The following is a 13,913-nucleotide window of genomic DNA, read 5'->3' as shown; positions in this document are numbered from 1 at the left end:
GGCAAGGAGGGAATGTTCCAGTGCAGGAAACCACAGCAACAACACTGGCCAGATCCAGTCAAAGTGTTGCTACAGATCCAGATGATAGTGTCCATGGAAATTAGAACCAGTTCAAGATGTGTTGTTGATATTCAAAAGGCTCTTGGTCTGACTCTGATACAAAAGACTAAATTTAATTAGCAAGAAATTTTTAAAGGTAGTTTTTACCCCCTACTCTTAATTTGTTTCATATATACTATTTCTCCAGGGTGTGTAAGAAAGACTGGAGTTGGAAGGGAAAACAGAAAATAATTGTTTAGCAATACAAGAGTGGAGGCTTCAAATCCCACTCTATGAGTATAACCCAGGACAGTAAAGGTGTAGGAAAGAAATGCAAGATAGGGACATTGTTATTTTTCGAAGATTTTTGTTACAATCTACTCAATCTAATCTTCAGAAATGTCAGTGTTTGTTTAATACACATTGTCACAATTTCCGTGTCATGCATGTTTCAAGTATTTAACACAAGGTAAATGTGCATCTATGCATGCAAACATATATATACACACATACACACCTGCAAGTTTAATATTGTACCAAGTGCACATGACCAAAAACCCACAAACCATAACAAAATACTCACAATTAATTTCTCTCCTTTTGTCAGTAATATTGGAAACCTGTACATGTACCTTGAGAAGAGCCCCTCAGCAGTGCCCTGTGTGTTGCCATACACCTGTCATGGCTCAGCTGATGGAAGTTCAGGAGCCCTGAACCATTGCTGTGCTGGAAATGGGAGCAGCCAGCAGCCCCAGGTTTCTAAATGCCTTTACCACCTTTGATTACTTTGGCATTTAATTTTAGGACATTGGAACAAGCTGGAAGTAGAACCCAAAACAACCAACACAAAATTCACAGGACTGATTACTGAAAGACATACTTTTATATCAGCTGTAATGAAAATTTGGGTGCCTGTTCATCTACATCAATACCTTGGTTCTAAGAGGCTGGTAAAATAAAGCAAGCTAATTTGTAATCTGTCTTTACTGTCCACAAAAATGTAAACAGTGTGAGCTTCAAGCCAGTCTAGTCAGCCCTCAACCCCAGCAAACTGAACACAACTTTCTTCTAACCATTTAAAGACACTTTAATTACCTGCCATAAGTAGATCTCAGTGAGTGAAATAAAAGTCCTACATACACAGAATAAATGAGAGGTTCATCTGAGGCCTTCTGTTTATTGATTAATTCAGATTTTTTTCAAGATAATTGAGTTTTAAGTGGCACATTGTCATGGCCCAATGCTACTTAGGTTCCAGAATCAGTAAGGAAGTTGTCACAAAGAGGTCTTCACAGAAGAAACAGAGAAACCTGCATTTTGTGATGTATAGATCAAACCCATCTCAGAGGCTGGGAAGGTAATCCTGTTTTGGGTTTGATTTTCCTTTGAGCATCGTCCAAGCCTTCACTACAGCTGGCTTTTTGGCAGACAGAAGTGTCCTGTCACAGACTGTTTTGCCTCTTCCAAGTAGGTCCCAAACAGAGCCATTTTCCTCACCTTTCAGATATGAAATAACCACATGTTTATTAAAGGAGCTGGCTGCATATTAGCACATATTAGTGCTCTCCAGTCTGACTTTCCTGGCAGCCCAACCTTCTCATTGCATAAAACTTCCTGAAACAACAAGGACAAAAAGGAAGAGCCCTAAACTCGGAAGAAAATGAGAAAACCTAAATACACAGCAGGATAGAGATGTAGAGGACACTGGAAAAGATTCTAGGAAAAACAACTGCCATTCATGTTTCACTCTCTCTGCAAGGCTGTAATCATGAAAGTATCTCACTACAGCTGGGTGAGAATTTTTTACAAAATGCTGTTTCCAGGAAAAATAGTGCTTTTGTCATAAGAATCAAAACATTATGATTTTGTCATAAAATCTGGATATATCTGTCAGGCAGGAGCTCCCTTTGAATAATGGGAGGAGGTTTGGGGTTTGTTTTTGTTTTAAAATGAAACTGAAACTGATTAATTGAAAACATCTGAATTGTGTTTCCCACGAGTCGCTGCAGTGTATTGTGAAGAAAAACAGGTCCAACTACACCATAGAAAACACCTGTTTGGTCTAACAAACTAAAATGAAATTTTTAGATTAGAGAAAAAGCAGACAGACCCTCATAACAACTAAACAAACAAAGAAACACAAAAACAGTAAGTGCCATCCAAATTGCTTGAATACATCATGAAGCTCCAAATTCTGTTAACACAAAGCCTTACAGTGAGAGAGGAGAAATATGATGTAGTTGATGTAGCATAACTGCATTTAATCAAGGTGAATCCCTCTCTGATGATTATCAAGTGAGGATAGATTTCTTGCTCCACTCTCTCTAATGTAGAACATGAAGAAAGATACTAAGATAAAATCTAAAACCATAATAAGAAAAAGAGATTATGTTAACTGTTCCTTAAGAAATTTCTTTGTACCAGAGCAACAAACAAATGGAAGGCTTTAGAAATCAAAGAGCAATTTGATGTAACAGTTCTACACAAACACAAAAGAATAATAATAAAGTGCTGCCTCCTCATGTTGCAGGTAGGTCACAGAGCTCTCACTGTTCCCAGCATGTCAGCAGTGGCTTCCTACTACCAACACCTTCCACCAGCCCTGGGCTGACTGGTTTTATCTTCAAAACTGGATTATAGGCTATCCAGTTTAGCTTTATTAGATATATATATATATATATATATATATATATATATATACCTGATAATATCTACTATGTTATTTACCTGACAGGAGAAAAATGCACCAGGAAGAAAACATTCAGCATACCTGCATAACAAGGTGTGTTTTTTCATTTGTGATGTGGCTGTTTGTGACCTACCACCTATCTGGAGTACCAAGCCAGAGACCCCTCCTGAACTACAATGGTACTGGATTGTATAACAGAAATGGATTTTATTTGGCAGGAAAAAAAAATAAGCTAAACACAGAAGGAACAGGCTGCATCACAGACACAGAACAATAAAAATCCTAATATGCTAGACCAAACTGAAATCTCTTCTCATATAAAGGCTGTCCTGGAGACTGTCTGAAGATATCATATCTTCAGAACAATGTACAACTGGATTCTGTTGTAGTAAGAAATGTTTCTGACTACAATGAAGCCAGGGAGGGGTTTGCAGGTGAGAGATTGCAGGGACAGTTCTGGAGGGCCACAAGCAGGACAATGCAAGGTTTCCCTGCACAGAGTGTGGTTCACCTCAGGTGATCACCCTGATCTTTGCCTCTCTCACCCTCCCACACCCTGGCTCAGAGATGAGGGTGTGGACATTCACAAAGTTCAGTGCCATCAGCTTTGAACTTTCCATCAGCCATTCTAAGGCTGTCCAATAAATCCTCTGGATCCTCCTGAGGCCACAGGTACTTCTAGTAAGTTTTTTTTTGGCCATATTTTGCAAACTGATATATTAATTTCAGTTAGGAAATGTGACTAGGAAATAGAAGAAAAAAGAAGAGGGAGTCATGCTAAAGTGACTTTATATCCAACCACTCAATATTGGGCATCCAGACTTGGTCAAATAGATGGAAGCTGTCAGTTAATTTTTTATACACCCACCGTGTTTTGCTTGTAGTTGCAGACCTACATTAATTTTTGTGAATGTGTCAAATTATGGTGATTATAATGCAGTATTGTGGATTCAGCCTCTGCAAAATATCACCAATGGCATTTTTAGTGGTCCAGTTTGAAAATATGACCCTTAGAGACTTGATGAATAAAATTAGTCAACTCCGTAACTTTAAAATAGCTCTTTTCTAATTAAAGTGTGATGAAGCTTTCAGCCTATCTAGCTAGGGATGCAGAGTGCACGAGCAAACCAATTAGAGATAGTGGCAAAAACAAAATGGTGTCACAAAAAGATTTACCACATCAGTCCCTCCAGTAGCTGTACCATTTCTGCTGATAAAGGTGAAACAACAGCTACTGCTGCAGCTAAGGCTGAAGCTAATGTTAAGCTGACAAATCAACTTTTAGAGTCTTGGGAGATTCAGCAGAGCTATCAAGAGGCACAAAGGCTACTAATGCTTATGTCATACTTCTCAACTCTCACATTTTACCCAGGAGACGCCAGATTTTTTTGGCTTAAAATTTTTTTGATTTTTGTATTCTCTTGGGCAAAAAAATCAAAGGAGCCCATTAATTCAATGAGAATTTCACATATCACGCTGCTTGATTTTTTTTTTTCCCACAAGACTCACACTGCTTGAGGTTGAGAAGTATGCTCTACTTTGACAATGACACCCTGAAGGATAGCAGTGGTGGAAGGATGAACACACAACAAAACCCCAGCTGCTGCCATTCCAGGCAGACATTCAGGATGTTGGATGCTTGAATTCAGGTGGAGAGACCACCACATATCACTGCACTGCCATTGTGGGGAGCCTGCACAATCAGACCCAAATTCAGCCAGTATTTAAAACCCCAGCACAGGGGAGGGAAGGGCTTGGCCTGACTCCTGTGAGCAAGCACACAGCTAGTAATAATCTGTCAAACATTTGCACGCCTTGTGGTAATCTGGTTCACCACTTCTTAGAGGACGTGATTACATGCTTACTTGAACAAATCTCCCCGGCTGTCTAGTGGCGAGCATTAGTAGCAATGGGAGGAAACAAACAGATGTGATGCTAACAAAAAGAAAAAGCAGTGATCTTTATGGCAGACTCTCCTTATGCCATTCCAGTCTTTCCTATATCAAAATACTGAGGAGTGAAAACAAATTTTTGCGGAGATTGAAGATCTAGACAAAATCTAAAAGTGTTGGAGGCTGAAACAACATCTTGCAAGTAAAGTACTTCTCATGTTAGGTTCAAATCAGGTTCCAAAAGGCCCAAGAACACAGGTCCTTTGTGGTCAAAAATACAGAGGTTTGGACACCTGAGGGCAGAATTACTGGACCTCCTGCAAACTGTGTTTTACCAAAACCACCCAGTGTACTCTGTATTACATTCAACGTTATTCCACATGGCAGAATCTTTGTAGTACAAGATTTAGGAAGCAGTACTTGGTTTACATTTTCAACACCTATATCCAGCTTCAAACAAACACATCCTCCTTTTCTTCAGTTCCAGATAATTCCGTAAAGAAACAGCAAGTACCTAATATATACATTATTCAGAAATTAAGGTGACCTATAAATTGAAAAACAGATGCAATTTTTCAGGACTCAGTAACCCAGTGTAGCTCACCTGTAAAGTTCAGATCTGAAACCTAATTCAAATTGTACCTGTGTAGCTCTTCAAAGCCACAGATTTATTCCAAGCTTAGCTGAAACATTATTATTATGAAGAAATAGTAATTAAAAGACTAAGTTCACCAGAGGAATTGCAAGAAAATGTAAGACAAAGAGTAATTTTAAGATGTAGGTAAATATGGAAGAATGATGTCTAGTTAATTACATGCAGGAGAATAGAAATAATATGAGTTAGGAGCATGACACTATTGAAGGTAATAACATGCAGTAATACATCACAGATTATATAAGTGGAAGAAGAGTAGAGTCTTTTCAATGCATTCAGAAAAGACTACAAGAAAGTAACCATCATATGGATTCCCACCCATGGATCTGATATGGAAACTGCTTTAGAATATTGCACAGGGATGATGGATGAAATTCTGTATAATTCCCGCTCAGTTTTTCAGGGAAGGCAGAACAAAAACTGTCAGAAGATTTTCTGACTCATTAGATTAACAGTACTTGCAAAACATGGTGAAAACATCTGCATTTTACATAAGATGATGTAAACATAGTGGAGGAGACCTTTGGAAACAGGGAACTGTGTTATGGACCTGGTGTTGGAAGCAGAAACTAGAGGGGAGAGTTACTAAACTCATAAAAACTCAGAAAAAATGGTAAATTCTCCAAATCAATATTTGATTTTCAGTCAGCATAAAGAGAGAGAAAACATTATAATAAATATTATTACATGTCCAAAATACATTTCTAATTGACCTAGGCCATTCTGCCTTTATAATGTTGATACCTGTATTTCTGATTTTGTCTTACTAAAGACGTTTTCTTAAACTGTCATTTTAAGCAGCACGTGCAAAATACAATCTGTTTTTTCCTGGGGCCAGCTTTTTTTTTTTTTTTCCTGGGCTCTGAAAGCACAGCTTTGATACAAATCTACATCTCTGTGTGCCTGCTGCATTAGTGATCATACGCAATGGCCTGTCTGCTGTGTGAGATTATGGGGATACTGCAGGCAGGGGGCAAGGGATCAGCCAGGATGTGTACAAACTTCAAATTGCTGGCTACACCCCTGACTGAAGTCTACATAAATTATGTCCACCACGTTCCCATCATTTATATCTTTTGTCATTCCTTCAAAGAACTCGGTCATATTCTGTCTGACAGGATTTATTCTTGGTAAAACCATTGCTGATCTTCTTTTAATAACCCCTTCTCCGATAAATACCCAGCGCTTTCATCCCTAATGATTGATTCTCGTATCTTAACTTTCAGCAATATATCTGAGGAGAGCTATTGAAAAGCAAGTTTCATCTGCTGAGGCAAGTTTAAAGATGAACTCAGGTGGCTCTATGCTTAAATGTCTGTGTATCTATTTATCATCTGTTAAGGTACAAACAGCTCATCATTACAACAACAAGCACTGAAGATGAAAACGATATCCTTCACTCAGTCAATCCTAAAGCAGGAATCAAGTGTCTGGAAAGAACAGTTTAACTTTTTTGAACATGAAAAGGTAAAAGCAACCCTTTATCACAGACATTTTTTCTGTCAGAAAACCATTTCCCATCCTCTCCCTCACTACATGTCTGCTAGAGCTAACACAAATGTACTAAAAATGTGACTAGTTTGTTCTAATATAGATTCTCAACTTTTATAGATTCAAGGTTCAAAAGGCACTGATTTAACATATTTGATTGGTGAGACTTAATGACATAATAGCAGGCAATAATTGCGGCTGTAGTATATTCTAGTATTCATACTGAGTTACTGACAGGTTTATTTCCTTGTGTTTTAAAACCCAGAGAAAGCCCCACGGTAGCTGCCCTTGCTGATGCAGGTTTGCATGGCTGTGCCCACTCTAGAACTCGATAATGCAGTTCCATGTCAGCATTTTGTCAGCCTCACTATTGCACTGATGAAGAAACTTCAGTTAGTCTGGAAATCAGCTCTGAAATTTTGACTGACACCATGCATGAAAATCACATTACCCTGGTTGTAAAAAACCTTCTCTGGCTACCTGTAAAGTACAGGATTATGTGTAAAGTCCTAGTTATTAACTTACAAGTCCTTAAATTGACTTGGGTTTGAATACCTCAGAGACATTCTGGAACCATACATCCCCAGTCGTTTCCTTTGGTCTCAGTCAATTGGATTAGTTCTTTTTGGCTGAAGACATTGAGCTACAGGGCATTTTTAGTGTTTGCTCGCTCCTCATGGAATTCATTAACCATGGAGGTCAGACTGGCTGACTCTCTAACATGCTCTAAATCTGAACTTAGGTACACGTTTTCAGATTGCTTATATCAGGATGTATAAAAAGTATATGATTATCTCTACTAAGTTGCAATAGCTTTTCACATCTGTACATTTCCTTGAGTGTCAGTATTTCAGAGCTGGAATTAGTCGTGTCTCAGGGTTATTTTTCCTTTATGCACCACAAGAAAAACCCCACTTTGTATTGTAACTTTTCCCAATAACTTTGTAAGAGTCCACAAAGAAAAGACTGGGCAGATGGAAATTCAAAGCTCAGACAAGACATTCCTACCTTTAAAGCACATTTGACAACATGATCTAGATCAATATTTCCAGGAAGCACAGCAGATGAAAAAGAGAAGAACTATCTTTTTAATGTTCTGAAGTATTTATTGCAAATATAATGAGCATTTTCTTTTAAGATATTTATCACTTTTCCTTTTTCCCATGAGTACACCCAAAGAAGTTTCCTTGGTTTAGCTGGTCTGCAGAACAGTAAATGAGCACTGAATTCAGACAGATCAAATTAAACTCTGATGTAAACAATTACTAAGATTTGATGGGATCATAATTTTACTGTACTAAGAGGTCTTCTTATGAACTCCTGTGTGGTGTGACGAGGCTTACATTCCACAGTGGTACTGCAGGTGGACATATTCTAAATTATGAAAGCATAACAAACTTAAAAGGTTGGCTAACAAGAGTCTAAGGGGATTTGATTTGACCCTTCCCCTGTGTCCCGGGGATAAGTCAACTGGCTGCAGAGAGGATGATGCAATCAAAAGAGGGAGGCATGGATGCAGTTAATCCATGAACGTACTCTCTATATTGGTATATCATAGAAAGAACAATTCCCTATCAGCAGTGTATGAATAACTGTGTCATGAGCTTGCATGCCAACAGTTATGGGTAGATGTCATCACTTTAAAAAATAAAAGCTGTTTCTACAGACATGCAAGACGGATTGGTGAATTTGCCTGGTTTAAATTAGGCTGAGTGGTTCAGGATGGTGTAAGGAGAGGAAAGATATTTTAATAAAACCAGCCAAATCAAACCTTCCCTGCCCAATCGACTTTTCACAGAACAGGTTGACAGGGTATTAAAAGCTGTTCCCTTGCATTCTGCATGTGAAAAGGGTGCCTAGCATCTAGATTTAATAGAGCCCTAAATAGCTATAGATAATTTATTCTAGTTATAGCTTTAAGTTCTGTTTTTCAGAGAATAAGAGTCTTACAAAAATGGTTTCCATGCAAATCAAAACCAGCTGAAAGCTTGCCAAGGCCAAGATGTAATTTAAGATGGCATTTAAGCTGCTCTGTCTTTTCCGTCTCTAGAGATATCATCATAAAATAAAAGAATTCATCAGGTAATGTTTTCTTCATTATTCAACTGCACAATTCTGAAGTGAAAAAGTTAATTAGACATACAGTGCTGTCGACACATAGTTTATTAGGAGATTCTGATTAATTAGCTATGGTAAAAGGTTTTTATATAGTCATAATTAATTTATATTTCAAGAAAAAAGGCAAACAGACCGTACACAGATTTTAATATTTCTTCCCTCTGACAAATTTATCAAAGTAATTCTGAAGTTCTGTTGAACCTTCTGCCCTTCACTGTTACTTTATAAAGTGGGAAACAGACATCTGAGAGCACAACTAACACTGACTTCCCTGGGAGTCAGCTTAACACTTTCACACCATTTTGAAAAATGCATTTTTTTCTGCTGAACCAGCAAATGAAACCACTGTGAAGTGCTCACCAAGACAAATCTTGGAATACACTGAATCAGCAATGCAAGATTTGGATGTAACACACAAGTTACCTTCTGCATTTTCATATTTCCTTCTATAAAATTAACCTGATTTATAGTAGGACTCAGGTAAAAAGTTGATTATTCCATATTGCTTTAATTTTGCATATTGAGTATTATATACCAGAGTTAGATACATTCTCTTAATCTATTGTCATGTTAACTCCAGACTTGTGCTCACACTCCAGCCCAAACTCCCCTGAGAGACCTCACAAGTGATGCACATTGATTTATGGTTGGCCAAAACTGGAATGAGCCACCAGGTGCAGCAGCAAAGAGAAGGATGAGACAAACTCAAGCAAACTGAAGTACACAGAAGAAATGCAACTTTTTCAAATCAAATCATGGTAGAGAAAAAGTGAACCTTGACTCAAGCACAGACAACAAAGATGAAGCCACAGAGTTTAACTGGTGTGTCTTCACTAAATTACTGGCAGGAGTTAATTTAATCCAAATAAAAGAAAAACAGAGAAAATCTCACTGATCTTTGAGATGATCTTTACCCTGCACCACTGTGTATTCAGGTTTATTAGCCACAGCACCAACATACTATGACACAAAGACTCTTTTTTTTTGAAATAAACATTCTGAATCCATGTTTGGATATGAGGCTAAAGGCAGAAGCACGCATGCAATCACCAGATACTGGTCAGGGTTTGTAAATCACTTATATTCTGAGAGTTAAAGTGTCCTCCTGGGCCCTTCATCAGCAACTCCTGGACACAGCAGAGCTGTCTCCAATATAATTTGGCTCAATCCTTTGAAAATGCTCAGGTGGCACTTCAGCCATGGGTAAAATTAGAAGGACTTCCAAAACCACTGTTTCTACTTTTGTTTCCACAAGAAACTTAGTGATAAAAAGTAGCTCAGAAATGCTGAATGCAAGATTCCCAGTAATGACCATTCAGTTTCTGCTTAAGCTTATTTGATGCAGTCCATTACTCAGAATCATTTAGAGCTATAAAAAATGTTACAATAGTGAAGATTCCTGAATAAATAATTCTCAATTAAGTGTTAGCACCTAATTATATTAACTTATAGTAATTACTGATTCAATTATGAAATTGAAGATTAACCTGAAAATGCAGACTGGCTAATTTATTTTTATGACAGCTATACACTAATAGCACATATAGTTGGGCTTCTTTGGGCACAAGCAAGGCAGGGTTAATTTTAACACTCTTTTAGGAAGCTGGATTGTCTTGCCACACTTGAACAATATCTGACTAGAATACATAGTGGATTGTGTCTGATACAATGTTCCATTTATTGTTCCATAGTCTCATGTACTTTGCACAGAAATAGGGAAGTAATAGATCTTGCTTTTATCATTTCTGTTTATAGTTTTATTTTTTCAGTCAGAATTTGCATGGGGCATTTCATGACATCTTAGAGTAAGTACGAGAAGCAAACATATTTCTTAATACATTTATTTTTGGATTTTGTCTTGTGAACAGGAAAGTTAGAGAATGGGTCAGGGGAGAGGGGAGAACAGGTTCAACTTCAGTCCAAATGACATCAGTTAAGTATTTAGGGAAAGCTTTTGACTATTAAGACCAGTGAGGTAGAGTAAGATAAAGATGACATAGTTAAGCTTTCTTTGGGTTGTGTAAGATAGACTGGATGAACTTAAAAAGTTCCTTCCAGACCTCAGATTTTAAGGAAAAGTGCAAAATAAGACTTCTGGTGTTTTGATCTCTCATGTAATCTCATGATTACATATTTTCTTTCCATATGGGTATAGCTGAAAGCAGAGTTTTCCACTTTAAAGTTACATGACTAAAAAAATAACAGCATGCTTTGGAATCCCAATCAGCTAATTTTTCCTAATCCAAATTTTCAGTGATGATTTACTTATTGTGCTACTTACAATAAATATCATGATTCTCAACTATGAAGATAACATTTGTGAGTGGTGCATGTAGCATTTTTAAGAACTAACAAAGCAGTAAAGATTACTTCACGTGTGCAGATTATGTATTATTTGTTAGTGTGTCACTTCCAGAACTCTTTCTTTTCCAAGGGAAAGTATAAAAAACATGTGATTAGCTATGACGCTTTATATGTTAGCTTTTACCCAGATAAATGTCAGATTTAGGTAATCCTATAGGATCTATGCTTCAAATGCTTAGAAACATGACTCTGGAAGTTTAAGAAAATACATACATACATATTATTGAGATTAGTGCACCAAACAGCACAGTCCTGCACTAATAATGGATGGGGCAGATTGAGTTTAACAACCATCTCTGAACATTTTCTATGTGAATCAGTGGAAACCATGGAAAAGGGAAAGGGGAGTGGATTATTCACTAAAGGTGACTAATAAATGTATCCTTGCTCCCTAATCCATCTCTATTTTAGCATGTTTTTTAACATTTCAATCTCAAGTCTCTTCCTAACTTTTAGGAAGATAGACTATAGTACAGATGGCTTCCAAAAGTGACTGCTGTGGGTAATTTGTTTCATTACAATGCATGGACATTTGCACAAGTAACTGTTTTTTCCTCTATCATCCCTTTTTGTTTATATTTTATAAATTGAAGAGAATATTTGAAAGGACTGCTACATAGTATTTCTTTGGCACTTACTTTGTTGCTATACAAGAAATGGGATAACTTCAAGCAATTTGTGCTTTTGAGATGTTTCCCTAATTAGAGTGTCAAGCTGGAAAAAAAACAAAGAATGTAAAAGTAATTTTTAAAAAAGTAATTTTTTTTTGCACAAACCCGTTATGTTTTGAAGAAAGTCAGATTGTTTCATGATTATACACAAACCTGTCACTACCCAACACAATGTAAACAAGTTTTACGGGAGCTCACTGTCCCTTTCCACTTCATGACTCATGTACTGCATGTTTCAGTTACTTCCAGGACACACTGCATTGCTCTGCATTCTCATAAAAGTCAGAATTTGACACTGGCTGTGTAGATGTGTGAATAGCAAGGTTAACCTTGCACCCAACTCCTTCCTTTCCCATTGCTGCTAAAATCTCTTCTTGCTGATGTTTAACTCACAAATGCAAAAATTACACACCTGGCTGCCAACCACACACAGCTGCCCAGATCTCACTGCTGATCCAACCTTCTGCAAAATGCAGCAGTCACTTCATGAAGAAATTCAAAGCACTCTTAAGAAACAATATTCTATATGCCAAGTGGTGCCTGTACCTCAAAAGAGGCATCCATTCTTTGGGACTGTTGATTAAAAGCATTGGATTCAATTTGGGAACCTAAATGGTCCAGCCTGATTTAGTATTTCTGAGTTTCATCAAGGGCCTGATACAAACCAGCCTGGATTTGATTCCTACACCAAAGGACAGGCTACAGGAGTCAGTCTTACTGGTGTCTACCCATAATAAAACAGTGGCAGTAAGGAAGGTGCAAACCTTCAAAAAAACCCCAAACCACTCAGAAATCCACATCAGAGAGACGTCTGCTGTTTACACACCGTTCAATATATAGAAAATATGTGCTGGGGTTTTCTGACACTTTGAAATAGATGAAAGTCAATATATGAAGAATTTAGAGTAGGAACACTAAATGTAGAACTTAAAATACTCAACACTGATTTAAGTAAGTCCTTATCAAAACATGTATTTTCCTGGAATGAAAAAAAAAAAAAAAAAAAAAAAAGGAAGAGCAATACTATGCAGTTTTGAAGGAAAAAAAAAGGATGAAGAAAATATCCTGGGTTCTTACAACATAAATGATAGGCTGTTAGAAGATAAGAGATGCTGTAGATGATGTCTCCATCACTTAAACTACATCTTTCTCTTGGAATCCAGCTCTGTGTAAACTGCAAGTAGGCAAGACAATGCTTAATGAGTAAAGATAGGATTCCATCTATTGTAAGCATCACATTCAATTTTTTAACAGCATTCCAACCCTAAAGCTTCTGGAAAATTACTCTTGAAGAATGATGAGACACACTAAACCTATGGTTAAATGTGCTATGATGATGTGTCTTATGTAGAATTAAGAAGAAACATTTTCCAAAATGTGTGTTGATTTATCACCATTAATTCCTTTCCTTATGTAAACAAATAATTCCTTCTGACATGTTTATTTCTAATCAAAGATGATTTAAGATATTAAAAAAAAATTAAACAGCACTCACTTAACAATATGTGTTCAGGACCCTTTCATCCCCCCAAACATACACACCAATTACCTTACCTTTTGCAGTGACTCTTCTATCCCAAAGAATCCCAACGTGCTTTGCAAATATAATTAACAACATGGCATCAATATCCACTGTTGATATGCAACTGCTATTTCTGAAGCTGTCAGCACTTGGCAATATTGTGTAAATGTTTAAAACTAAAATGAAGAATTGGTTATCAGTCTAGGGGGCAAATATAATCATTGAACTTGGAATTTGATCAGGTTTAAGCCCTGGGGTTTACAACCCTGCTCTTTTTATTGCATTCCCAAGGTGTCTTGATGGTTAGCATCCTTTAGCTGCACAATGAATAATGATGTTTGATTGGGTGACTGCATCAGAAGGAAGAATAATACACAATTAAAAAACTGGTTTATGTTTTCCTTTATTTTCTTTTTAATATAAGAGTTCAATTTTTTTTTTTTCCCAAGACACCTATTGGTATAACTAAAAG

The 13,913-nt window shown here is 37.1% G+C and overlaps 1 long non-coding RNA gene across 1 annotated transcript; it reads right to left on the bottom strand.

Annotated features, from left to right (window-relative positions):
• Window positions 1–1,202: 1,202 nt before the first annotated feature.
• On the bottom strand, window positions 1,203–2,912 carry LOC135305924 (uncharacterized). The gene is made up of 2 exons (XR_010366925.1): window positions 2,767–2,912; window positions 1,203–1,536 (listed from the first exon to the last, which is right to left on the bottom strand). It is a non-coding gene; the product is annotated as an uncharacterized LOC135305924 (long non-coding RNA).
• Window positions 2,913–13,913: the final 11,001 nt, after the last annotated feature.

The sequence above is a fragment of the Passer domesticus genome, chromosome 8, assembly GCF_036417665.1.
Source record: "Passer domesticus isolate bPasDom1 chromosome 8, bPasDom1.hap1, whole genome shotgun sequence".
Lineage (NCBI taxonomy): Eukaryota > Metazoa > Chordata > Aves > Passeriformes > Passeridae > Passer > Passer domesticus.
This window is presented reverse-complemented; position numbering and strand designations above follow the sequence as displayed.